Source organism: Hyperolius riggenbachi, chromosome 2 (assembly GCF_040937935.1).
Source record: "Hyperolius riggenbachi isolate aHypRig1 chromosome 2, aHypRig1.pri, whole genome shotgun sequence".
Classification (NCBI taxonomy): domain Eukaryota; kingdom Metazoa; phylum Chordata; class Amphibia; order Anura; family Hyperoliidae; genus Hyperolius; species Hyperolius riggenbachi.
The window spans coordinates 524,057,928-524,084,109 of NC_090647.1; the positions used below are offsets into that span (position 1 = coordinate 524,057,928).

General features: G+C 45.2%; 1 long non-coding RNA gene across 3 annotated transcripts in view; it reads right to left on the reverse strand.

Moving 5' to 3' along the window:
* LOC137545031 (uncharacterized) overlaps positions 1-26,182 on the reverse strand; it is a 74,654-nt gene that overhangs the window by 22,187 nt on the left and 26,285 nt on the right. For 2 of the 3 annotated variants that reach the window (XR_011025973.1, XR_011025974.1), the window contains exon 1: positions 7,857-8,165. The exons of the other annotated variant lie outside the window; for it this stretch is intronic. This is a non-coding gene — a long non-coding RNA (uncharacterized lncRNA). Of the gene's footprint in view, positions 1-7,856; positions 8,166-26,182 lie in introns of those variants that run through there. 3 annotated transcript variants of the gene reach the window in all.

The window sequence follows — 26,182 nt, forward strand, 5'->3', positions numbered from 1 at the left end:
CCAATTAACGCATCTGTATGTTTTTGGGATGTGGGAGAAAACCGGAGTGCCCGGAGGAAACCCGCACAGACATGGGGAGAGCGTACAAACTCCGTGCAGTTAGTGCCCTGGCTGGAATTTGAACCAGAGACCCAGCATTGCAAGGCAAGAGAGGTAAACACTACGCCACCGTGCTGCTCTATTACTTAGAAATGTGCACTCTTTTGTGACCTCCAGTGACTAAGTATTCAAAAGTACACATCACAAAACTCATATACTGAAGCAATGTAGCACTTTTAAAGTAAACCAAGCACCATTTTTAGCACCCAGGGTTTCTCAACAGCACATTAAAAATGCATGCTAACAATGTGGCTTATTAATTTAAAAAATGACCTCTTCTTTTTTACATTTAAAAGTTTATCACAGCTTTATATTACCCTACTTCTGAGGCCTGTCGGACCCCAGAAATTTCAGGCAGATAAGGACTGATGTAATTATTTTATTTCACACATTAGCAAAGAGCAAATAAACACTTTCATCAGCAGGGGTGGGGGAATAGGACACGGTGCTTCTAAGAGTTTAGAGGAAGTCACAGATGATATCTTCACACCTGCCCAGGATAAATAAATTCAGCTAGAAGGGGAGGGGGGAACATGGAAAGTCGGAGCTCCTATAGCTATTAGAAACCAGAAGAAACTGCAGGAAAAAAAGTAACACCTGGTTCCCTTTAAAAGCCAAATTTATTTTAAAAATGTGCTCATGTGGATCACACATTGGGTTACCTAGGTTACTGCCTATACCTTGTAGCCCAAATGAGTGCATTAAAAAAAAAAAGTCTAAAATACACATTTTTAAGATGTACTTTTCCCCCAGAGTAAAATGCACCATACATTACTTTTTTCCTATGTCACTGTCTCTTACAGTAGTCAGTGAAAACCTGACAGATTTAGTACTAGTCCATCTCCATGAGGGGTTATTTATTTTTGTAATCACTTACTGAACTGCTTTTGCTCCATCCAACTGCCAGAATAGTGTACAAAAGTGTGCCGAAGCTGGCTGAGATCTTTGTTTAGATCCTTTCCAGCGAATGCTTTCATAAAGAATAGAGCTGATACTGAGATTCCTCCGCGAGAAGATGGACTAGTCCGACATATGTGTCACCTTTTTATTATCTGTAGGTGACAGCAACATAGGAAAAAATAAGATATAGTATATTTTACTCTGGAAGAAATGTACATCTTTTAAGTATGTATTTTAAATTTTACAATTTTTTTTTTTTTAAATAGTGGTCCATTAAATGAGCAGCTTGCTACAGAATTGGGGATGCTTCACAAGGGAGCCTCCAGGCATAGGCAATACAGGCCATTGCCTGGAGTGCCATTGGTCCTGGGGGGCGCCATGTTGCTGGATTAATCCCCACCCCCAAATTAAGCTCCACCCCAGACTAAGCCCGCCCCATGGGTGTTCTATTATTTGCTTCTTCTGCATCTACTTAGCGTAAGTTGCAGGCAGCTGCCACCTCTGTGCCTTGTGCATCCTTCTTACCCCCTTTGTGCCTCCTTCTGTGTTCTTGTGCCTCCTTCAGTCCCTTGTGCCATATCTGACCCCCAGTTTGTCCTTCTGTTTCCCTTTGTGCCTCCTTCTGTCTCCATGTGCCTCCTACAGTCCTCATGTGTCACCTCTGCCTCCTTCTATGTCCCTTTGTGCCTCCTTGTGTCACCTGTGCCTTCTTATCTCCCCTTTGCCTTTATTTGTACCCTTGTGCCACCTCTGCCCCCTGTTCCTCCTTCAGCCCCACTCTATGTCCTTCTGTCTCCCTATGTGCCTCCTTCTGTCTCCATGTGCCTCTTCAGTTCCCATATGCCACCTCTGTCCCCTACGCCTTCCTCTGTCCCCGTGTCTCCTTCTGTGCCCCTTTGTACCTTCTTCTGTCTCTCTGTGGCTCTTTCTGTCCCCCTCTGCCTTCTTCTGTCTCATTTTGTGCCACCTTCTGTCTCCCTTTGTGCCTCCTTCTGTCTCCATGTGCCTCTTCAGTCCTCATGTGCCACCTCTGTCCCCTGCACCTTCCTCTGTCCCCCTGTGCCTCATTCTGTGCCCCTTTGTGCCTTCTTCTGTCTCCCTGTGGCTCTTTCTGCCCCCTTCCATCCCCCTCTGCCATCTTCTGTCCCCCTTTTGTGCCTCCTTCTGTCCCCCTTTGTGCCTCCTACTGTCTCTCTGTGCTTCCTTCTGTCCCCTTTGTGCTTTTTTCTGTCCCCCATTGTGCCTCCTTCTGTTCCCTTTGTGCCTCCTTCTGTTCCCTTTGTGCCTCCTTCTGTCATCTTTTGTGACTCCTTGTGTCCCCCTTTGTGTCTCCTTCTGACCCACTTGCAGAGGGGCCTGGCGCCAGGCAAACTAGTAGGTCACGAATGCTGTGCGGGTGGGTGAGAGGCATGGGGGGGGGGGGGGGGGGCGCTGCCTCCCCCTAGCCAGATGTTGTGTCCCCAAGTGGTGAACAGGCTTGCGGCATCTAATAGTTCACTGGCCGCAGCCCATAAGCTCACTTCTGAAGCCTGCGGAGTCTGTGGGTTTCGGCAGGCAGAGCAGGGCTATGGTAAAATGGCATTTGAAGTCCTGCACTGGAGACTATTTGTGTCACCATTGCAGGTCCTGGGGTGCAATGTTCCCGTATCCCTGCTCTGCCTGTCAGCGTGGGAGTTTTGTAGCCAGAGTTGCTGCACGAAGATCATGAGGGGAGCTGCTGCGTGCTGGAGGGAAGTTGGGAGAGGAGTCTTTTGCAGGTGAGTAATTTTTTTTTCTTGTAGGTGCAGGCAGGTATCAGGGCTATTAGGGGAACTAATGGGAAAGAGGGGAGGGGGGTAGAGGAGCCCTGCCTTTTTGTATTTTCTGGTGAAACACTGCCCGCATTGCATATTTTCTGGTGAAACGCTGCCGCATTTGCATGTATTTTCTGGTGAAATGCTGCCGCAATAAGTGCAATTTCTGGTGAAACACTGCTGCACAATTTATTTTCTGGTGAAATATTGCCGCATTATATTCTTGTGAAATGCTGCCGCATTACGGTTGTTTTCTAGTGAAACGCTGCCATGATTATTTTACATGGGGGGGGGGGCAGGGGCGCCAGGAGTTTTCTCGACTGGAGTGACAAAATGGCTAGAAGTGATAATATCACCCACTTGAGCCATAGGGAAACATGGACATTACCTTGCACACTGTATATGACAGCTGCTGATATATAGCTGACAGCAACTGGTATATTTCAGTTCTGTCAAAATATTATCAGAACTGGAAGGGATCACTGTAAGAAGAAAATGGTGCGCTTCTGAGAAGAACTGATGGTGAGGTTAGTATGTAGTATACATTTGCAACTACATCATGTGTTTATTTTAAATAATTTTACTCGCTTGAGAGGGGCGGGGAGAGGCGGCGATCAGCGCAGATTGATGCGAGTAGAGGCAGAGCTACAGCACGCAAAGCTCTGCCTCTACCAGAAAGTGCTCCCTGATTTTTGCCCTGGGGATTTGGGGGGTATAAAGGCCTTGTTCTGCTGCTGTAATACGGCGTTTCAGCACTGCTCATATTGCTTAACATAATTAGCAGGTAAAAAGAAGTATTTTAATTGGCTTTAGACTCTCTTTAACACAATAAACATTATAATTCTGCAAATGCCAAACTGAACAGGTGGGTTTTCAGTCTGGATTCAAACAAGTCCAGAGATGGGGCTGTCATCTGCTGAAGTAAGGAGGAGTTCCATAGTGTAGGAGAGGCATGACAGAAGGCTCTGTGACCAAAGTTTTCAGGTTGATTCTTGGTATGACTAGATTATTAGAACCTGTGGATCTGAGATTGTAGGGATTGCGCCGCAGCTGCAACATTTCTTTCATGTATCCAGGGCCTGGATTATGTAGTAAGTTAACTTCTTGCCGACCGTGTCCCGCCTATGGGTGTGGACGTGAAGGCAGCCCCAGGACCTCCTAACGCCGATCGGCGTAAGGTCCTTGGGGCGTTATTTGCAGGCGATCGCGTGCGCACCCCGATGTGCGTGCATTCCCGCTCTGATGGCAGAGCTCCGGAGCTTCAATCACGGCGACTTTTAGACGGCGAAACTGTACAGTGCTGAGATGTAAAGCACCGCTGTACTGGGGACAGCCGTGTGGGGAGGGAGGCGTTTGTATAAAAAGGAAAAAAAAAATAGCCATATTTATTTAAAAAATAATACAATGAATATTTATCCTCTATAATAATCCCTAAGTGTCTCTGCGTCCCATGTCCGTGTGTGTGTCCCTCTTGCGCTCTGCGCATGTGCAGGGACGCAGACACTGAGGGCGATTGACGCGCGGCAAGGGATGAAGGGCCAAAGGGCGGGCGGGCGAGCAATCGCGCGCGCAGTGGACGTGTGCATGTGCGGCGGGCACATGCGCAGTGACAGACCTAGCCCATTTTAAAGGGGCTAAGGTCACTAGTAAAAAAATAAATAAACATCCTGGGAGGCAATCAGACCCCACCAACAGAAAGCTCTGTTGGTGGGGAGAAAATGGGGGTGCGGGGGACCATCACTTGTGTGCTGAGTTGGACAGCCCTGCAGCGAAGCCTTAAAGCTGCAGTGGCCAATTTAGTGAGAAATGGCCTGGTCTTTAGGGGGGTTTAACACTGCGGTCCTCAAGTGGTTAAATGTCAGTAGGCCGAATTACTTTGCTGAATTACTTTAGTACACAAAGATGGCGATATGCGCTGTTAATAATCACATGAATCACATGAATTACCATTTAAACAGCAAATATACTACTCTTCCAAATAAATTCTGTGTAGTACTGAATGTTGAGGTTTATCACCATTTTATGCTTGAGTGGTTAATATTAACTACCCAGGAAAGTCCTGTTACTCTTGGCGTGGCTGCCCCATAGACCCACAGTCCGGCGGTTTTGCAGAGAGAGCCTAAGCCTTCAAGCTAACTATCAAACTCATGTAATTTTTAAGACTGAGTCATTAGATGTTTGATCCCCACTATTCCTAAGAAAAGCCAGCTGTGAAGGTCTGTGCCAAAGCCTTCCAGTAATGCTTGTCTTTCTGCATGTACTGCTGAGATTACTTGTTACATAAGAGAACTTGTTCTGTACTGGATTTAAAGACGTCTGTTTAAGCGTTGTGTCTTTACTGGAAAATCTGTGGCACAGAATCTAGCTAGGCTTTGTCAGGGCGCGTTTCCACTTGTGCGGTGCGGAATCGCCGATGATTCCCCGCTGACGAAATCGCATGCGGGTGCAATTCCGCATGCATATTTTAACACGATTTCGCATAGGTTAGTATTTATGCGATTTTAACCATGTCACTGCCTGTGTGATTTATCATTAATTTTTGATGCAAAATCGCATGCGAAATCACGGTAAAATACGCATGCCAAAACCGCATGTGATTTCCTTATTAAATACATTAGCAGCGATTCACATAGCGGTGTGCGGGGTGAGAATTCTGACGGCTCTTCCGTGCAGATTTCTTCCGCACAGAAAAACGCTCAGGATTACTGACAAGTGGAAACAGGGCCATCCACTTGTATTGGCTATGCGAATCCGCATGCGGACAACGCATGCAGATTCGCGATAGTGGAAACGGGCCCTTTAGCAAAAGTGCAAGACAAGACACGACACAAAACATTTATGGTGCGCTTTTCTCCTGGCGGACTTAAAGCGCCAGAGCTGCAGCCACTAGTGGGCCCACAGTAGGCAGTAGCAATGTTAGGGAGTCTTGCCTAAGGTTTCCGTATTGAATACATGATGGCTTACTGAACAGGAAGAGCTGTGAATTGAACCCTGGTCTCCAGTATCAGGCAGAGCCCTTAACCCAGCGCAGGGCAAACCAGGCTACTCGCCACTCGCTGCGTTGGGTCTACATGACCACAAGGCGTCACGTTAGACGTGGTTAGGACATCCCAGCGTATTACACGCTGGCATGTCCTGATGGTGTGTCACGTGACGTGTGTCATGTGATGCCGTGTGGCTAGGGAGACCTGATGCAGGAAGTGGCGAGTAGATGAGTGTTAACCCTTGGTTTCCTTAGGCTCGCGACTCTGCAGGGAGGGAGAGAGGAGAAGGGAAAGAATGTAAAGAATGCGGCCCGCGGTCCCTAACATGGAACCCGGGCCACACAGAGATTTTTACTAAAGATAATAGGACACAGAGGCATGTTCTGTGCACAATGACATGCCTCTGTGTCCTTCTATTGCGTCGCCAGTTCCTCCTGGGCTCTGCTGTCCCGCCTGCAAAATAGCGCCAGGCTAGCGACAACCTGATTGTTGCTAGCCTTCTGTTTACCTGGCAGCTTGTCAATAAGTGTCCTCCTCCGCCTCCCCCTGCCACCTCCATTGAATGGCTTCCTGCCTCTGTCAGCTTCCTCCACTCGGAAGCTAAGCCACGACCCGGAAGTACTTCCTGGGTCACGGCTTAGCTTCCTGGAGCTATTTTGCAGGGAGGACAGAAGAGCCCAGGGGGGACTGGCGGCGGCAGCAATAGAAGGACACAGAGGCACGTCATTGTGCACAGAACATGCCTATGTGTCCTATTATCTTTAGTAAAAAACACCTAGGGTTCTCTTTAACCAGTACACTATACAGTATATTTAACTTCATCAAAGAATCTGAAATTGTTTTCTGTGATTCGGTCACAGGTGTCAAAGTCCAGGCCTGGAGGGCCAGATCCATGCCAGTGTTTAGGATGGACTGAGAAAGAGAGGAATGTGTTCTGCCTGATGGACCACACCTTTCCTGATTCAGACCCATCAATTCATTTCAGCTGTGTCAAAAATGTGTGAGGATCTCGGCCCTCCGTAGGACCAGTTTGACATCCCTGGATTAGGTGGATTACTGTGACATTGGGGATGACTTACCCTGGAAAAAATGTACTTCTGTCTTCTTTCTTCAATCATTTTGATTGCATACTCCCTCCCTCCACCATTTATGGAACGTGTGTTATACAAGCAATGCATGCGTGGTGCAATTAACATAAGTTGCGCTATGTGCGCAACACATGCTGCATGATATGTGTGAATACTGCGCATGACGAATTTACCAGTGTTTAATAAATCCACCCCACTATTTTCTGTAAAGTATATTTTGCCTACTTGAACAAGGTATTTCCCATTTTGCCCTAAACATCCCAGAGACACATAATTCATAATGATCACATCAGGACAGTGGGTGGAATATGCACATTATTTCTTTATGCCCTGGTAAGCAGGACGTATATCCAGAACTGCTGGTTTATAACACATCTATAACTATTTATTTTGTGGAGTCATATAAACTATCTTGCAGACAGTTATTATTATCACCGACCACACCAATCCAGCACTGGGACCTTCTGAACATATTCGACAAGGGCTTGTCAAAAATGTTCCTGTGGCCGTGCTCTGAGCTCGGCCTTACTGCGCACTGCCCGTGCCTGTGCAGTAGCATCGAGCCATATGTGCACAGCTTTTCCCTCCCTGCATACTTGTGCCTATGCAGTGCGGCCCCCCAACAGACCCCCCCCCCCCCCGATTAAAAAGCGCCATTAGAGGCTTTTTGTTGCAGCCAAATTTCCCTCCTGGGCCCCTGAGCTGGCTGCTGACCCTCCCCAATCACCTCCCAACTTAACTGACTCTGCAGAGTCCCTGGGGAGCAACAGTTAAGATGGGGGAGGGACACCTTGGGGGCCCCTACAGGCTCTGGGGCCCTGGGGCAATTGCCCATTTTTTCCTATGGTAGCTCCGGCCCTACGGGGGGTGGGGGATGTGGATGAGCACTGGATTATCCAGAGGCTTCCCTCTACTGAGGTCAGTAACTATTTTTTTTTTTTTGTCACAGGTTAGCGTTTATCCCCCATTGAACTTCATTCCAAAATCTTTACCTTTTCTCGAATAGATCATTAGGGAGGTCTGTATGCCTGATATTGTGGTGAACTACACACACACACACACACACACACACACACACACACACACACACACACCACACCACACCACACCACACACACACACACACCACACCACACCACACCACACACACGTTCTCACACACACACACACTCACACACACCACACCACACCACACACACACACACACACACACACACACACACACACACACACACACACACACATTCTCTCACACACACACACACACACACATTCTCACACACACAGGACCAGGGTGTGAACCTTGCTGCATTGTGGGAAATAACAGCTGTTTCCAACTGCTAAGCAACCAGTACCTGCCTCTGTTCATATGTTCATTTAAAAAAAACAACTAGCCTATATCAATGTTAGTGGGTGTGGTTATAGATAATGGCAATTGGTGCGTTTTTTTTTTACATCTGCCAGTAGTAAAGATGATGATGTGCAGGCTGAATGCGTCAAGCAATATGAACAAATGTATATCAATGGGAGTAGGCGCTGGGAAGGTTTATACCTATTGAGCTGCACGTTCCAAAAAAGGGGGATCCCAGAACCCTCAAAATATTAAAAATATATATTTATAAACAAATGGACATGCGCTATTTGTTAAAAAATAACCAATTTAATCTATGATTTTCTTCAGGTTTGCATAAAAAAATTTCATAAAAATTCTGTACCAGATGTGATTACTCTATAAACATCCGAACTCCACAATCAATCCCCCAAAGCACCATGCATTCGTTAAAAATAGCACACGCTTTTGTAAACATTAAGACTGCGTACTACAGATTGGAAATTCCCACCACCCGTAATGGACACGGCATAAGTTGTAAGTATCGATTTCAACAACTCCTTCAAAAAATAGATCGTAATGTAGGATCCTACTTTAAGAAAAAGTGCTGGCCGGCCTTATGTTTCAAAAATACTTCCACTTCCGGAAGGTAGATACGTCCGTTGTTAGTGGATTTGTCCAATACAATGTATGCCAACAGTCACATTGATATGCACCTCTTTGTAGCCCAATTTCAGAGCAGGCTGCATCTACTATGGGTACCTCTAAACCTTAGAAGCTCTTCTCACGAACTTTCAAGTTGTATACTCAGTCCGATACTGCAGTGCTTCTCTCTCCAGTCAGCTCACGGCGTTGCTTGGCGGCCTGCGTCACTTCCTGCTGGCAAGTCCAGTGTGACGCTCGCTCGCTTTCCCCGCAAGCCCAGAGCGGTCTCTTTGGGTGACGTCACCTTAAAGCAATAGGACCTTTGTTCCAGAAATGGTCGCTTTAGCGCTATTGCGACCAACCAGGTTCCTATACTTTTATTTAATAAGATTTTATTAAAAAAATGTCAAAAAATGAATCTAGGTGGATTTTCCAGCTGGATACATTGATGCCAAGGGGACTTAATAGTGAGATGGAAACATTTGCATTCTTTGACTGACTATGGGATATGCTGTGAGTCAATGTGTTTTGCTTGATGGATTGGAACTGTTCAGATTGGCTGATGGGTAGAATAGGGAGGGGTACGCGGTATTGGAACAGCACGGCAGAATTTGCATATGGCCATGTGAATACAATTATATGGTGGGCGGAGTGACATTTGCATATGGGCAGAGACCTGTATAAATGGATGAACTATACTTAGCAGAGCTATTCCTCCTGATGAAGGCTAACGATTTTTAGCTGAAACGCGTAGAGGTTCTCCTGAAGATAAGCTGTTTCTGAAGTATAGGAACCTGGTTGGTCGCAATAGCGCTAAAGCGACCATTTCTGGAACAAAGGTCCTATTGCTTTAAGGTGACGTCACCCAAAGAGACCGCTCTGGGCTTGCGGGGAAAGCGAGCGAGCGTCACACTGGACTTGCCAGCAGGAAGTGACGCAGGCCGCCAAGCAACGCCGTGAGCTGACTGGAGAGAGAAGCACTGCAGTATCGGACTGAGTATACAACTTGAAAGTTCGTGAGAAGAGCTTCTAAGGTTTAGAGGTACCCATAGTAGATGCAGCCTGCTCTGAAATTGGGCTACAAAGAGGTGCATATCAATGTGACTGTTGGCATACATTGTATTGGACAAATCCACTAACAACGGACGTATCTACCTTCCGGAAGTGGAAGTATTTTTGAAACATAAGGCCGGCCAGCACTTTTTCTTAAAGTAGGATCCTACATTACGATCTATTTTTTGAAGGAGTTGTTGAAATCGATACTTACAACTTATGCCGTGTCCATTACGGGTGGTGGGAATTTCCAATCTGTAGTACGCAGTCTTAATGTTTACAAAAGCGTGTGCTATTTTTAACGAATGCATGGTGCTTTGGGGGATTGATTGTGGAGTTCGGATGTTTATAGAGTGATCACTTCTGGTACAGAATTTTTATGAAATTTTTTTATGCAAACCTGAAGAAAATCATAGATTAAATTGGTTATTTTTTAACAAATAGCGCATGTCCATTTGTTTATAAATATGAACAAATGATATGGTGAATATCAATCATTTTGTGATCCCTCTTCTATTTTTAACTTTTCACTTTGCAATGCATTGATGATTTCTTTATTTCTTCTTGTCGTTTAAGATCCTCTTTAATAGCTTGGACTCTCCTTTGAGTTTTTTTGGGCCTGAACTCTGGCACAGGACATAAGCAAAACACAGAGAAATGCACCCTGTATGTATTTAGAGAGTTTAGCCTGGTTAATTCCCCCTCATTTGTGTCTGATCACAAGTTGTAATCTGATCTCTCCCCTGTGTCACATGACTGCCACGGCAGAGATTGCAGATAAGCTCATTTGAAAGCACAGGCTGTTGACAATATGTCCGCTTCCATGAAACAGGAAGTAGAAACAGTGCAGATTTATTTTAAGATCTCTATCAGCTGTAACAAAGAAATGTTTTTTGTTTAAAAGTTATTATGCTGTTGTTGTGTATCTAATAGAGCAGAGAGGATGTTCTGAGTTCAGGTCCACTTAAAACCTTGGTACTTTTATTTATTTATTTATTTTTTAAATTGTAGAATGTAAAGTCATGTTTATTGCAAAACAAAATCTTTTGGTCCTGATGACATTTGTCCGTGTTTAATGTTTGTTGATTTGCTTTTAAGCCATTTCCACAGATCTTGCAAAATGAGTTCATGTTCTGGATGTGTTATGTAACTGACCCCAGTCTTAGAAAGAGCGCCCCTGACATTTAATGAGGAGTCTAATATCTGGTGCTTGGCAGAAATAGTTCAGCATTCTGGCATTTGTAGACATTCTTGGGATTGTTGAGATTGTTGCACATAGCATGAGTTGTTTTGTGCTGGACAGTTCCCAAAGTGTAGAGAAACATTAATCATTAAGAAAACATCAAACTGAGGATGCATGTAGTTCTTCAATTGTTAAACCAAAGTCCAACACTTAAAGAGAACCTAAACTGAAAATAAAAAGTCAAAATAACCATACACAGGTAATACTTAACTCCCATGTAGTCTACTCATCAATCTCTTTCTCCTCTCCTGCGTCCTGTTTGTCAGCTGTGATCAATGGAATTCTCTGTCCTCCATTTTGAAAATGGCCTTTACCCCATAACAGCTTCCTGGTCAGCACACTGTTAAACTGTTATATCGCCCACTTGAGCCATAGGAAAACATGGACATTACCTTGCACATTCAGTTGTAACTGACAGCAACTGGTATATTTTAGTTCTGACAGAATCTTGTCAGAACTGGAAGGGATCACTGTAAGAAGAAAATGGTGAGCTTCTGAGAGGAACTGATGGTGAGGTAAGTATGTAATATTCATTTGCAGGTACATCATGTGTTTATTTTACTCAGTTCAGGTTCCATTTAAGGCAGCAGGGACAGCCATACTATCCCAGGGACAAAAAACACACATAGATAAGTAAATAAATACTGGTTCTAGTAACATAATATATGTATTGAACTGTCTACGTTTTGATTTCAGTGAATTCTATATAATAAATAAAGAGAAAACAGTTTCAGTCATTTTCCATCTTTACTGCCTCTGACTGAAGCCAATCCTGATGTAATTTCCTCCCTTACTCTTTTTTTCTACTAGTAACTGCACTGTCATATCTAGTTTGCTTTGTAAACACATCTGAGCACAGTATAGATCGTATTGCAGCAGCTTTCTCAGAGGAGTGAGGTGTACTTCCCTTCTCAGCTTGTGTCACACTGAACTGCCTTCAGCCAATCAGTGAGGAGCAGGAATGTGGGAGGGAAGCTAAAAAGCTTCCCTCTCCTTAGCAATGTTGGAATAGAGCCAGGCTGACTGAGATAAGATTTATTACAACAGAAACATTTGTGATCATATTGAAATGCTGGCAATGCAGGCTCAGGTTGCAGGCTACATAATAAACACACAGCAGTGGGTACATGGAATATGGTTTTATGGCTGACAATCCGACTTTAAAGAGTAGTGATAGTCGAAAATGCTAATTTCTTACTCCAATGAAATTCCGATTTCTGCAAATGCCAATTAGCGTGCGATACCGCAATATTCGGATTTCTGATTCCGTCTTCCAATTTCCACAGAACGTGTTATTTGCTTGCCATTTTTGACAATAAGGTTAGGTAATTTAAAAAAAGGTTGTTTATTTACAAACTCCGCTATATAGTCTGACTGGGAGATACTCGGTAGTATTGAACCAATCAGAGAACTTTACCGGAGAAATCAGAAAACCACAGAGATTTTAAACCAATCACAAGACTTAGAAGATCTTGGTAGTATTGTAGTCTTGTGATTGGGCTAAAATTGTGGTAAAGTTGTGTTCTTTATCATGTTATGGTTTGTTTCTTTATTTATTATTAGCAGTAAAAGTCTGAAACTGCAACCAAAATGCCCACCCCTCATTTGTACAAAATGCAGCCCAAATGATCACCCCACAGGGAGAGACTGTTACACAAAGTTTAAGGACAGTCACATTGCTATTATTCAAAAAGATTTGAACTGAGGATGTCGTCCCACATGGAACTGAAACCCCAGCCACATATTGAGAAAACTAAATGAACTGATGAATGGGAGGGGCATAGATCATGTGACTACTATTTTCAGTACAAAAGGTAGGTGGTTAAGGGACAACTTTAATTTTTAAAAAATGCAGTTGAATGAGGGGATGCAGAGAGGAATGGGAAAGCTCTAAGGAATACAGAGCCTTCCCTCCTCTTAGGTGAGTATCCAACTTGTTTTTGTTTTAGGAGGTTACAGTTGTCCTTTAATTTAGTATTTGTATATCCTCTACATATTTTGTCTCATAGTTACAATCATAGTTCTAATCCAGCCCTTCTAACATGTAACTGCAACTACATGTGATCATTTCAATGTTGCTATCACATTCTCTCCAGTAGGGGATGCTCTAATCCTTTGCCTAGTTTGCCTATGCTTAAAACAGTTGTGTAAGAAAAATCCTAGTTAAAGGGCAACTGAAGTGAGAGATATATTTATTTCCTTTTAAGCAATACCATTTGCATGGCTGTCCTGCTGATCCTCTGCCTCTAATACTTTTAGCCATAGCCCCTGAACAAGCAAGCAGCAGATCAGGTGTTTCTGACATTACTGTCAGGTCTGACAAGATTAACTGCATGCTTGTTTCTGGTGTGATTCAGACACTATTATAGCCAAATAGATCAGCATGAAAGCCCGGCAACTGGTATTGTTTAAAAGGAGATAAATATGGCAGCCACCATATCACTTTCACTTCAATTCCTCTTTAACTGTTGCCATTTAGATTTAAGAGGTGGGATAGCCAGCCTGATACTGCTTTCTAATCTTAAGGTGGCCATACACTTATAGATTTGCAGCAGATTCGACCATCAGTTAGATTTCTGTCAGATGCCTATCAGGTCGAAGCTGACAGGAATGTATTTGATGTATGCCACACAGTAGGAATCAAATTTCAATAGATTTCAGAATGAAATCAATTAAAATTTGATTGAAATGCAGTGTTGCACCGTTCGATCTAATGCAACCCTATAGGCCATCGATCGGCTGCCAGCCAGATTTACCGTCTGGACCGATCGATCAAAATCGTCCGGAAATCGATCAATCTGCTAATCGATCATGCTTTCTGCTGCATCGAATTCTAGCCGATTCGATCAAAAAGGTCGAATCGGCCGTCGATCGATGCCTAAAATTGACCAGTGTATGGCCTGCTTTACCTTGTGAGTTACAGCAGATCTGTAATAAAAGATAATCTGCACACAAACACCATGCTTGGCTTTCTCTCAAAAACAAACACCCGCCCTGTTCTTTTTTTCTTTTCTCTGAGTAAACTTTATTTAACAATTACTGGTTTACAAACAGACAACAATGTCACATGACTTTAGATCAGTGGGTAAGTTGTATAAGGGCATATTTACCGCTAAATCATCACATATCTCAACATTAACCATGCATTTACCATCAAACGAACTTCAGAAACTGCTCCATTTCACAATATGTTTCCATAGAATCGACTGGATGATGTTATAAGAAACATACAGTGGTGTAATAAGCTCACCTCAACCATTTGCAGACCAGATACAGTTATGGAGTGAGTTTATCAGAAGTTGGTGATGATAGGAAAAGTATTACATACATCTTATGTCAGAGCTGCTGACATGCGAATTGCATAACTTCAATATAAGTGATCTCGCTAGATATAAAATTCCAAACCTCTGCTGTCATTTGTGTTGCTTTTTTGAATTAGCAAGCCCTGGGGGATATCCCTGCTACACTCTGTCCATCTCTATAAGGGGGTGAATGCATTAGACTGACAAATATTGCAGTTAATTGTAGAGCAGTTTATGAAAAGCAGAGTTTGCGGGGGTGAGTTCAGGGAATTTAACCCCACGCAAGGCTGCTAGCTCACAACATATAGTTAAGGCATTCACATGTGTCTTCAAATATTTAAACAATGGGGTATACGCACAATAGGTCGGTAAAGTTGAAGTGCACATATAACACACGGCAATTTTACCTAGTAATGAGCAGGGTGCAGCTAAGGTTTTTGTGGCTCCAAGCAGACTGTAGGCTGTGGCCCTAACCCACGCCAAAAAATTGGTGTGATTATTGCGAGGACAGTGGGCGTGGCCATGCCATATGGGTGGAGCCCGGGTGTGGCCATGACATGGGGTGGAGCCAACTGCATGATGCTTACATGTCAATATGAACAAAAAAAACACATTTCAATGTAGAAAGAGGTAGACTTTACACCCCCCCCCCCCATCCCCCCCAAAAGAAAAAAATACATAATTAAGTAGGACATTAGACTATGGTAGGGATTAGATGGTGAGCTCCTCTGAGGGCAGTCAGTGACATGGCTATGTACTTTGTAAAGTGCTGCACAAGAGGTCACAGCGGTAGTAATGCACTAGCACAGAACGCTGCGATATGCAGAAGCACACAAGGCCAAGCATGCGCAACAGAGCACACAGCCAGCCCGGTACACCAGCCCCAAGTCTGATCACAGCCAGCAGTATAGGTGCTAAGTTACGTCAAAAATGGGCGTGGTCATGACATCATGTGGGCAGGGCTAACTGCTCATCTTTTAGATCAGAGAAGAAGTTCTTAGCTCAGGTCCGCTCTAGCGAATAACATATTTTCTAGCATTCAAGATAAAACATTTTATTTTTACAACTAGGGTCTTGATTCACAAAGGCGTGCTAACCTAGTTAGCACCCCTAACAGCTTTGGATGTGCAAACTAGGGTGCTAAGTAGTTTGCACGTCTAAAGCTGTTACAGATCGCGCACAAAGTTTAGCACTGCGCGTTGGGTGTGAAACATCGCACCGTTAGCGTGCTAAGTACACTTAGCACGCAAACGGTGCGACGTTTCGCGCGCACCGGTGCAACGTTTTGTGCACACCGCTAAAGTTTTAGCACATGAAGCGGCCGTTTTCACGTCCTAAGTGCCTTTTCACTGGCGTGCTAACACTTAGCACCCTTTAGTGAATCAAGGCCTAGCCTAGGCCAAGTGACACTGAAGCGGAAAAAAAACCTTATAATATAATGAATTGTATGTGTAGTACGGATAATTATTATTAGAAGCAAAGAAAAGAGTCTCATATTTTTATTTTCAGTTATATAGCTTATTAAACTATGAAACAGAGCAGTAATGACCCTTTGAAACCCTATGAAACAGAGCAGTAATGACCCTTTGAAACCCTATGAAACAGAGCAGTAATGACCCTTTGAAACCCTATGAAACAGAGCAGTATTGACCTTTTGAAACCCTATGAACCAGAGCAGTAAGGACCCTTTGAAACCCTATGAAACAGAGCAGTAATGACCCTTTGAAACCCTATGAAACAGAGCAGTATTGACCTTTTGAAACCCTATGAAACAGAGCAGTAATGACCCTTTGAAACCCTATGAAACAGAGCAGTAATGACCCTTTGACAGCCTATGAAACAGAGCAGTAATGACCTTTTGACAGCCTATGAAACAGAGCAGTAATGACCCTTTGAACTTCCCTTCAGTAAAACCTTATCTAAAGTTGTCTTTTACTGTTTTTTTGATGTATAAGTGTTTTAGAAAACAGGATTGTATTCAACTCAGTGGGTCAAATAGCTCAGAGAAGCTCGTTTGCTGAAGTTTTTTTAAACTCTTCCTGTACTGGAAAGAATATTAGATGCTTTTCTTTGCCACTAATGTTCTATTTCTTAGCTGTAGCTGTACTTTGAACTACATTATAAGACATTCAATTTCCTTTTCATCTATACTCATTTCTCTATCAACCCAATATGTTGGTTAAGTATATTGTGTGTATGCAGTTTTAGAATAAAACTAACGATTTTATCGTTCAGTCTTGTGCCTGTTCTGGTCATCTGATTGTTGCTACAAGTAATCTGCTCTCCGCAGAGTCATACTACCGCATTGTTTTATAATGTTCTTATAAATTGTTGTTTTGCTAGTTAGGTTTGCAAATAACCGTTTGCTTCCTTCTAGCAATAACTAGCGGGAGTCTCTTTCCTCCAAACTGAAAGAGTGGTGGCAGTGAAATTACCTGATTTCCAGTGTGAAATCGATATTTTTGGTTTACCGATTTTACATACAATCGAGATTGTACATGTATGGGAACCACCAACCAATAGTAACCATTTACTGTGCACACCGTGGATTTACCTCCAGAAGTAGGACTGCTCAAATCCGGATCCGGAAGATACCTGGATAGTTGCTATCTGGATATCTCCCTGTAGGGGTGGGCGGGGTGGTCAAGCTTACCTGTCTGACGTCTTCTTCGTCCATCCCTCGGCGCCTCCCACGATGCGCTCCACGCATGTCACGTGATTACAAACTTTTCCTCCTTCAACCCGGAAGGAGGAAGTGTTTGTAATCACGTGACCGCCTCTTGGACCGCATCGTGGGAGGCGCTGAGGGACGGACCGAAGAAGACGTCAGACAAGTAAGATTGACATCCCTGCCGACCCCGCAGAGGTAACTAGGAGATATCCACATAGAACTATCCGGATGTCTCCCGGAATCCGAATTTGAGCAGCCCTGTCCAGAAGTCTCTAGTGAATGAGACATGTGTGGCAACTGTGGACTAGTAATACGAGATTGGCATGTGGTTGTCACATCACATTGATGGCAGCAGTGCGACCAATCTTTGGCGTCAGTCTGTTCACCGTATTTCAAGCCATCGGATGTGACTATTCCCCGAATGGTAAAGGTGCCACATTAAACAGGATTGGCGTGCGTTGTCACATTATTACCTGAAGACCCAGCAACCAGTCTTTTAACATCAGCTCGCTCACAGTCTTACAAGCCATCGGAGGCGATTAATCCCCGATGGTACTGGAGTAAGTTAGACGGGATCGTGGGGCTGGGCCAGCTGTACTACACATTATCTCATACGTTTATTTTCACTTCAGATTCCCTTTAACAGTAAACAGTTACTGAATTGTTAGTGACTCGCATGAAATCCATCAAGCCTTCTCTTGCTGTGGTCCATCTCGCCATAACGAAGGCAGATTTGAAGTAAATTGTCTTCTTCTAGCACTCCAAGACGTAAAATAAATATTGCCCAAGAGCGCAGCAGACGCACTCCATGAAAACATGAAAACACATGTGAGTTACATTTAGACGGGGATTAGGAACCTGTCTGAGGGCAGCTGCTTCTGCTCACAGATCACTATTATGGATCTTAATATGATATTGACGTCAGCAGCGCACCAGAAGTGATGAAGAGGCTGTCACAGATTGCATGTCAGCCGTCTCCTTCCACATTTCAAACATGCTTTCTGAAACTATTATTAAATAAAAGTCTTTTCACCACGGCCTCTGGATTATAAACAAAGAGCGATCTGTCAGGACCCTTCTTGGGAGTCTTTTTGCTAAAGAGTTTTCAGGAACATTTTTAAGTGCTACAGAAACAGTCCAGTGAGAACTGGAGGTGAGCAGAAGGATTTGCCAATGAGATGCTTCTCGTGCAAAAGGGCAATGAGGTCAGGGTTCAAATAATAAGGCATAGGCACACAAAATAGGTAAAGTTGACATGGGGCATTTGTACAAAAGACAACAACAAAACATTTGTAAAGCCCTTTTCTTCCATTGGACCCGAAGCGCATAAGCTTGTCTCAGATCAGTACATAGTGATGTGTACAGGGGAAAAAGTTATGTGATTATAAATGCCAAACTAGACAGGTGGCTTTTCAGTTAACCACCTTACGACCGCCTAACACCGATTGACGGCCGCAAGGTGTCTCACCCAGGACTGCGTAACACCGATTGGCGTCAAGTCCTGGGGCCAGAGATTGCAGGGTAACGCGCACACCGATGCGCGCCCATCCCTGCTTAACTTGCCTGGCGGTAACCCTGACCTACACATGGGGTAGCTGCCGCAGAGGATTTCTCTGCCCCGGGAGGGATTTTTTTAAATTAAATTTGCTTTAGCCTTTGCAGCTAGCACTTCACTAGCTACAGTGGCGTAGCTAAGGAGCTGTGGGCCCCGATGCGAGTTTAACAATGGGGCCCCCCAGGCACTCTATACATAACAATTGATACGGCGCCACAAAACATGCCAATGGCAACTACACTGTCAGAGGTGCAAGAAGGGGATGGGGAAGAGCTTGTTAATGTTTACCACTACTTAATGTATATATAGAAGTGATTATTATGAGCACAGGACCAATAGAGAACTAATACTGTAGTTGAGGGAGGGCCCTTCAGGACCCTCTGGCCCAAGGGCCCCGATGCGGTCGCTACCGCTGCACCCCCTATTGCTACGCCCCTGACTAGCTACCATTGTCCCCCAAATCCCTTCGCTCTTTTCTGATTGCCCCCGATCGCCGCCATTATACGTACCCCCCCCCTCACCCCCCCCCCCCCCCCCCCCAGATACCGCGATGGGGCAGGCTCTCCAATCAGCTCCAGGCTTCGCTATGGGGAGGATCGGGATTGCACATGATATCATTACGTCGATGCTGTCAGACGTCATGTCTGATTGTCACCATAGCGATGACTGAAGCACATTGGGGAGGCTGCGGCTCTCGCGGGATTGCGGCTAGGTAACGTATAGTGGCGGCGATCGGGGGGATCAGAAGGGTGAGGGGAACTTGCTAGCTACAAAGGCTAAAGCAAATTAAATTCAAAAAATCCCTCCCAGGGATGCAGCCTCAGAAACTGCGTACCGCCAGGAAGGTTAAGTCCCCCATCAGCGATCGCCGCTACCAGGCTGTTAGACGGCAAAACCGCCATCTATTTACATCGTACACCGCTGCGATCTATAGCAGCACTGTGCTGGGGACAGCTGTGACATAGAGAGGGTCACAGAGCGATTGGCTCTCATAGGCTGATGCCTATGAGAGCTGATCGCTGTGATTGGCTGTCGCGGGGAGGGATAAATAAACAAAAAATACACATTTTATATTAAAAAAAGGAGAAATAAATTAATAATAATAATGATAAAAAGCCTACAGCAGCGATCAGAGCCCACCAACAGAAAGCTCTGTTGGTGGGCAGAAAAGGGAGGGGGGGAATCATTTGTGTGCTAAGTTGTAATGCTCTGCAGCAAGCTTTTAAAGCTGTGGAGCGCTGAATTGTAAAAAAAATTGGGGGGGGGGGGGGTCCTTAAAGAGAACCAGAGACAAAAACACATAATAGATTTATACATACCTGGGGTTTCCTCCAGCCCAATTGGCAGGGATCGCTGCCACGCCACCTTCCTCTGCCGTCTCTGTCGCCGGTACCAGGTCCCGTCAATTCCGCCGGACGCGGCCAGTTGTACGCATCCGTAGGGACTCCCTCCGTCTCGCCGGCGCCTGCTTTACGCATGCGTCTGTGCAGTACGGAGGGAGCGCACTGCACTTGCGTCGACTGGCCCTGACTGGCCGAAGTGACGGGACCCGGTACCGGTGATAGAGGCAGCAGACGGCGGCGTGGGAGTGATCCATGCTGATGGGACTGGAGGAAACCCCAGGTATGCATAAATCTATTATGTGTTTCATCTCTGGTTGGAGATGTCTTAAAGGGAACCTAAAATTAAAATGAAAAAAAGAGTTTCCCCTACCTGGGGCTTCTACCAGCCCCCTGCAGCCGGTCTGTGCTTGCGCTGTTGTGGAAAGATCCTCTGTCCCTCGCAGTGACTAAACATTGTTTTTGGCAACAGAGCAAGTCCTTGGCCACTGCACCTGCACGGCTCTGGCCACGCGTGTCCTCGATCATGCTTCCGTCGCCACTTCCTGTGGTAATACAAGTTATGTCAGTCCTGCACCCGATCTCCTCCCTGCTTCCTTGACAGAGACGCCTCTCCCCTCTGCTGTATATTACAGACAATTAAGTGTGCTATCCAGGGGCAGCCCTACCATAAAGCAGACTGAATCATGTGATTCAGAGCAGCAGACTGTAGGGGGCAGTACCAGCTCTACACTCAGCTAATTTTTTTAGTATCTCTCTCCCTCTGCTCCGCTGCTTCTGCCTCACTCATGGAGCACTAAGCTTGCGCCTGCTGTGAGTCTGTGTATGCTGGTACCCCGGCCCCGCTTAATTAAATATGCACTGCTCTCTGCTAGTCCCGCCTCCTCACCATATGCCATTCTGCTCATTGGTTTCTGTGCTGTGCAGGTAAGCTAAGGCTAATGGCTGTGCATGTTAATGGCAGTGTGTGTGGGTGTGTGTTTGGGTGTGTTTGGGCAGCGGCGTAGCAATCACTATAGCAACCAGGGGCCCGTAGCTGAGAGGACTTTTTTTTTATTAATATAATGACGCTCCCCCCCCCCCCCTTGATAGATATAACTCTAATCTCTAAAAGTTGCTGGTGAGGAGGGGGACTACTTCCGGCTGGCGCGCATTGATCTACTCCCTGGCGGCCGGCCCGGCAATTACTTTATAGTTCCGGGCTTCTGGCCAGCCAGGGAGGAAGGAGTGACGTCGCGACTGCCTCACGGAGAGGGAGTGGACCACGGACTGGCTGCCTCGGAGAGTGCTGCGGCTGGAGCCGGAGCGGAGGAGCGTGCCCTGGAGCCGGAAGAGTGTGCCTTGGAGCCGGAGGCCTGGACTGGACTGCGTCACCTGAGGAGCAACCCGACCCGTCACCCGACCCCACACCAGGCAAGCTGCAGGATTGTGTAAGTATGGGCCTGGTGGTGCTGGCTGCTGTGGTCTGTGGACGGAGGTGCGAGGGGGCCGGGTGGGGGGGTATGGGGGCCGGTGGGGGAGAAAGAGTTGCTGACCAACCATCACCTATGCCTGGTGGCCATGCTAACCTATACAGGGGCAGTGGCCAGGCCCAGGGCACCATATTGCTATTTGCTAACCTACATGGGGAGGCTGGAGTGGCACCCATATGGCTAACCTACCGGTATATGGGGGGGCGCAGTGGCACCAATATGGCTAACCTATATGGGGGGGACGCAATGGCACCCATATGGCTAACCTGATTGCATTTTGTGGGGAAATCTGTTGACAATCTGTTTGCATTTTGTGGGGAGATCTGCCGACAATCTGGTTGCATTTTGTGGGGAAATCTGTGGACAATCTGGTCGCATATTGTGGTGAAATCTGCCGAAAATCTGGTTGCATTTTGTGGGGAAATCTGCCGACAATCTGGTTGCATTTTGTGGGGAAATCTGCCTACAATCTGTCGTCAGATTTCCCCACAAAATTTTTTGGTGGGAGGTCCAAGGTCCGTGGGGTTGGAAGGTCATGGGGGGCCCATACATTTTTTTGTTATGGGGCCCAGTAATTTCTAGCTACGCCCCTGTGTGTGGGTGTTTGTTGCCCCAGCAATTCACCTACACAGAGGCACCGGGTGCACCAGGTCAACCAGGCAGCCGCCTGAAGTGCTGTGCCGAAGGGGAGGTGCAGCTACGGGAGGGGGGGACCCCAGCCGCCCCCTCTGCCAAATGGTGTGCAGGTGTTGAACTGGTTTGCGGAGTCTGATAGACGCCCGCAGCTCACCTCCAGCCTACGGAGTCTGTTGGTTCAGGCAGGCAGAGCATGGCTGCGGGAAAATGGTGTCCAAAGGGCTTTGGACACCATTTTCCTGTAGCCCTACTCTTCCTGGCAGCCGAGGAGTTTTGCAACAGGACTTGCTGCACTAAAGATCATCTGAAGATTATCCAAACCCCCCATCCCCTCCACCTCCTGAGGCCTGGAGAGGAGTCTTCTGTCAGGTGAGTAAATGTTTTTCTTTACAGGTGCCTCACTAGCACCAGGCACAGTTCCCTGGCCTGTCTCTGACCTCCCCTTTATTCCAGGCTTATTCTTAAAGGAAATGTTAAGTGAATATTAATGATGGCATGGAACCAAGGGGACTTCAGGGGGCCTGGGAGAAGCTGTCCACTTTAACCATTTCTGCCGCCCGGACGTGAATCTCATGTCCGGGCAGCTGCTCTGCTGCGGTGCCGCGTTTTGGCGTGCTCCCGCGCGCGATCACGGGGCGCGCCTCCATGGTGTCCCCCGGTAGCCCTGGGATCAGTGAACAGGAACATGGTTCCCGATCACCGATCCGTGTCCCCAGCAGAAAAACCGAAGTGCTCTTACAAGAGGCTTCAGTCTTTCTGCGCGTAAAAATTTCTGCATCCCCTTGTGCTTCCGCTTAGTGAGACATAAATAGTTATGTATGGGTCTGAACTTTTTAAATATGCATTTGAAGGGGGTATACTACGAACATTTTTTTAAATTATAAGCTTGTAAATAGTGATGGACACAAAACAGAACAAATGCACCTTTATTTCCAAATAAAATATTGGCGCCATACATTGTGATAGGGACAAAATTTAAATGGTGTCATAACTGAGACAAACGGGCAAATAAAATGCATAGGTTTTAATTATGGTAGCATGGATTATTTTAAAGCTATAATGGCTGAAAACTGAGAAATAATGATTTTTTTTTCCATTTTTTCTTATTAGTCCTGTTAAAATGCATTTATAAAAAAATAATTCTTAGCAAAATGTACCACCCAAAGAAATCCTAATTAGTGGCGGAAAAACAAGATATAGATCAATAAATTGTGATGAGTAGTGATAAAGTTATTAGCAAATGAATGGAAGGTGAAAATTGCTCTGATGCATAAGGTGAAAAATCCCCGCAGGCTGAAATGGTTAAAGAGGAACTGTCGTGAAAATCTTAAAATTGAAAACTCATACAAATAAGAAGTGTTTCTTCCTGAGTAAAATGAGCCATAAATGACTTCTCTCCTATGTTGCTGTCACTTACAGTAAGTAGTAGAAATCTGACATTACCGACAGGTTTTGGGCTAGTCCATCTCCCCATAGGGGATTCTCAGCATGGCCTTTATTCTTTATAAAGGAAGTCCCTCAAAAAGATTTATACAAAGATGCTGACCAGCCTCCCTGCTCACCGTACACTTTTTTGGGGATTTGGACGGAGCAACTGTCATCATTCACTAAGCGCCTTTTGAAAATAAAGAAATCCCTGTAAACCCCCCATGAGGAGATGGGCTAGGGAAAAACCTGTCGGTTCTGTCAGATTTCTACTACTTACTGTAAGTGACAGCAACATAGGAGAAAAGTAATTTGTGGCACATTTTACTCTGGAAGAAACGTACGTCTTAATTGTATATGTACTTTTGCGACAGAGGTCCTTTAAAATGTCACTTAACATTCCCTTTAAAGGAGTTATCAGGCTAATATATAGAAAATAAGTGCTACTTACCCTGGGGCTTCCTCCAGCCCCAATCTCCCACCATGTAGCAGGAATACAGAGGCGCCAGAAGTATAAAAAGGATAAAAGTCTTAAAAACGGGGAGGTGATAGGTGGATTCGCCTCTCCCAGATAACACACAAGCATAAGTTGATTTTTCAACACAAAAAGAATTTTAATCATACACTCCAATAGTTTGCAACGCGTTTCGCGGGTTCAACCCACTTCATCAGGCTATGGAACGGAGTATAATACTTGTATGTAGGATTCGTCAGCTTAGAGGCGCTAAGCTGACGAATCCTACATACAAGTGTTATACTCCGTTCCATAGCCTGATGAAGTGGGTTGAACCCGCGAAACGCGTTGCAAACTATTGGAGTGTATGATTAAAATTCTTTTTGTATTGAAAAATCAACTTATGCTTGTGTGTTATCTGGGAGAGGTGAATCCACCTATCACCTCCCCGTTTTTAAGACTTTTATCCTTTTTATACTTCTGGCGCCTCTGTATTCCTGCTACATAATATTGTCCACCCCTGGTGGAGGGGAATTGGCCCCTTTTTTCCTAACTACAGAGAGCGACTTCTTATTCCTGAGTGGGGACAGGTCTAATCTCCCCACCTGCCTATACAGTGGTTGCCTGGAGGGCAACCCATGCTTGTGAGTATATATCTCATTATACCACTTTTTCCAATTTTGCATAACATACTGCACTATATTGGGCTCTCGGTGTCTTCCCCCCCCTACCAATCTCCCACCATGTCCCTCACCGCAGCTCTGCCATCAGCCGTTCGCCGCCGCTGCTTTCCGGTCCCCGGCGATGATGTCAGGCGCGAAGCGCGCTGTCAATCACCGCCACGTGGACCGGGGCATACTGCGCAGGCGCTCCGGTCCACGTGGCGGTGATTGACAGCGCTGCTCGCGATCTGGAGGTTGGCCTGACGTCATCGCCGGGGACCAGGAGGCAGCGGCGACGAACGGCTGATGGCAGAGCTGCGTCGAGGGACATGCTGGGAGATTGGGGCTGGAGGAAGCCTCGAGTAAATAGCACTTATTTTCTTTATATTAGCCTGATAACTCCTTTAACCACTTCGCATTCATTTGTTTTCACTTTATGCATCCAAGCAATGTTCACCTCCCATTCATTAGCCTATAACCTTATCACTACTTATAACAATGAACTGATCTATATCTTGTTTTTTCGGCCACCAATTAGGCTTTCTTTGGGGGGTACATTTTGCTAAGAGCCACTTTACTGTAAATTCATTTTAACAGGAAGAATAAGAAAAAAATGGAAAAAATTCATCATTTCCCAGTTTTCGGCCATTATAGTTTTAAAATAATACATGCCTCCATAATTAAAACCCACTTATTGTATTTGCCCATTTGTCCCGGTTATTACACAGTTTAAATTATGTCCCTGTCACAATGTATGGCGACAATATTTTATATGGAAATAAAAGTGCATTTTTTCAGTTTTGCATCCATCACTATTTACAAGCTTATAATTTAAAAAAAATAGAAATATTTAATCTTTACATTGATATATAAAAATGTAGACCCTTAGATAAATATTTATGTGTTTTTTTATATTGTAATGTTTTTTTGTTTTTTTTTATTAAACATTTTATGTGGGTATTTTTGGGAGGGTGGGATGTAAATTGTAATTTTTAAATGTATATATATGTGTATTTTTATATTTTTTTATATTTAGGTGTAGTTTTACTTTTTGGCCACAAGATGGCAGCCATGAGTTTGTTTACGTGACTACACTCTAAGCGTAACATGTACGCTTAGAGGGACGTAGGAAGCAGAAAAAGTAAAGCTTCTGAGAGAAGCTGTCACTTTTTCTGCGGGGGAGAGGAATCAGTGATTGGGCACCATGGCTCGATTCACTTATTCCCTGGCTAACGAACTGTGGGCCAGGAGCGCGCGTGCATGCACGCGATCGGCCACGGGAGCGCACATTGCACCAATGTTAAATGGTTAAAGGATACCTGAGTCACAATCTAACATAAGTAGTGTTCTTTGACTTACCTGGGGCTTCTTACAGCCCCCCTGGGCTTGTAGGACCCTCGTTGTCCTACGATCCTCTTCCTCTGTCTACTTCTCAGTCCAGTACAGTGTGTAGTACAGCGATGGGGGAGGGAGGGGGGGGGCATCAGGTTTGCCCAGTATGGAGCCAATAAATTTCTGATGGCGGCCCTG